The 2,500-nt window shown below is 32.8% G+C and overlaps 1 non-coding gene across 1 annotated transcript; it reads left to right on the top strand.

The window, feature by feature from the left end:
* The first annotated feature begins 60 nt into the window (after positions 1 to 60).
* Positions 61 to 179, top strand: LOC149788333 (5S ribosomal RNA). The gene has a single exon (XR_016424716.1). It is a non-coding gene; the product is annotated as a 5S ribosomal RNA (ribosomal RNA).
* The last annotated feature ends 2,321 nt before the right edge of the window (positions 180 to 2,500 follow it).

The following is a 2,500-nucleotide window of genomic DNA, read 5'->3' as shown; positions in this document are numbered from 1 at the left end:
TGTACATCGGAAACGGTGAAGAGAGAAGCGAATATAAGTCTTAAATTTACAAACACTTGTGTCTACGGCCATACCACGTTGAAAGCACCGGTTCTCGTCCGATCACCGAAGTTAAGCAACGTCGGGCCCGGTTAGTACTTGGATGGGTGACCGCCTGGGAATACCGGGTACTGTAGACTCTTTTTTTTTTTTTTTTTTCTTTTATAACTAAAAACAGTTGAAGTTTTTCTTTCTTTCTTTTATTGTAACTAAATTTACTTTCTTCAATATAAATAATAAATAGAGCAATTTCTCGACTTTCATTTTCTCTTTTTCCTTAACTTTCTTCAATAATTCGGATCCTAAAAAAATCAAGCATAGGACCTGAATATAGCAAATGTTGCTTTGCACTTCTCTGCTCTTGGTTTCGATCCTTACTACTGGAATATGCGATCATAGATGACCAGTATTTCTTATTAACAAATTCGGTTCAATTTATCCAGTTTCCTCTACTTTTACTACCACAACAAGCTGCCTCCTTTCACGTCGAAATACTTCCTTCAAGTTTCTTCTCATATATTCCTGGTGTAGTCTCTTGCGCAGAGTTGCAAAATATGCGATCAATGTCTTTCATTTTGGCTACTTATTTGTGGTATTTCTTATTCACTAATTGATTGATAAATATGGAATGTATGAATTGTGAGAATTTTTTATATTAATTTATTGATTGATTGATTTCTTTTACAGCAGGGCCTCAGTCTGCCAGTGGGAAAATTGGCATCCTGTAGCGAATACTGTAAATATGGGCCATTGGCAAAATAAATTGGGTTATAAAATTCTGTTTTGATTACAGTAAGTTTAGATAGATATTCCATGCTTCCACTTTCTGTATATCCACAACGTTAACTTCTCCAAGTTGCAAGAAGAGATCCTTTGCAAATCTGATAAGACCCTATCTTTAAAGTTAGCTTATAGGCCGGTGTCGCTTATTTTAACCAAATGATAGGACAGAAAGACGAATAATAATAATAATAATAATAACAACAACAATAATGTCCTGAATCTGCATTTTAAGTCAATTTCAACATGGAATTCTCCCCTTATCTGGGTCAGAAAATGGATGAGTGACAAATATGAGTATCTGAGGCCAGTTTTGCTTCTTTTGGATTAGAACTTTGAATCAGTATACACTTTAGTTACCAATATTATACTGCACACAAACATTTGTACATGGGAAACGTTGAAGAGATGTGTGACTAATCAGCAAAAGAGTCTTGAAAACGCATCAAGACAACAAATTATGTTTTACAGTCGAAATGTTGTTCTCACTAGAACTGAAATCATTTAATTTCTACTTAAATGCCCGAAAAATTTACAATTAAAACTACAATAAATGTTTTATACCTAGTCCCGCACAGTGACGTTTATCTGATTCCCTGTACTCACCGAGAGCATTCTGTGTCATATGGATGCATATCAAATGAAGTGAAAAGTAATGGAATACTCGCTTTTTTATTTATCCCTATGCATCGTGGTGCCCACACCATGATGAGACGCTGTTTCAATAAACCTTTTTATATATGTTCTTTACTGTTCTTCCTTTTTCTTCTTGCTTTATCATACTGACACACGAGAGAGAGAGAGAGAGAGAGAGAGAGAGAGAGAGAGAGAGAGAGAGAGAGTATGCAACAAAGTTCGCATAACTTTATCAGCTATTAACATTAATTGTACTTCTGTGTAATTTTATTTTTAACGCGTTATCCTATAACGATTGCAAACAAGGGCAAAAACTCTACTGATCTTATTCGATAATTATACCATACTGAATTAATAAGTTTATCTCGTAAAAACGGATCATATATATATCCTGGGTGGCTGAGGGTGTTTTAAGATATGTGTGTGTCTTTTGTGATATATATATATATATATATTATATATATATATATATATATATATATATATATATATATATATATATATATATATATATACGTTTGTGTGTGTACATACATACATACATACATACATACATACGTGTATTATTTACATATAGTCTTGGATAATTTTAATTATTGGGATATGGTTTTTAGGTATCAACAGATACAAAGGAAACAAACGTTTCAATACATATAATGACATTTTCTTAAATTCTACATTGTATCATATTGACCTACTACTTGCTAGGCAAGCTGACTTTTATAAAATTTGCAAACTCCTTATATATATTTAAACTTACTTTTAGTATTCAACCAGAAAATCAGTACAGTGCAGAAAGATTGAAAATATTATTTCTTTCGGATATATATATATATATATATATATATGTAAGAGAGAGAGAGATGGGGGGTTCGGAATGGTTTAAACAGACTCTAAATTACACTGATAAAATGTACATCAGTCCAATGGTTAACATGATAGATTTCTATCAAGCTGGTTGCCCTATTGTACCATTGAGCAAGACTACCCTCATTGCCTAACAAAACCAAGCAGTCTTTTGCCAGAACACCATAATGTGAACTTA

Source organism: Sinohyriopsis cumingii, chromosome 11 (assembly GCF_028554795.1).
Source record: "Sinohyriopsis cumingii isolate HCF-2022 chromosome 11, ASM2855479v2, whole genome shotgun sequence".
Classification (NCBI taxonomy): domain Eukaryota; kingdom Metazoa; phylum Mollusca; class Bivalvia; order Unionida; family Unionidae; genus Sinohyriopsis; species Sinohyriopsis cumingii.
Note: the sequence above shows the minus strand (reverse complement) of the source record. Positions and strands in the feature narration are given on the sequence as shown.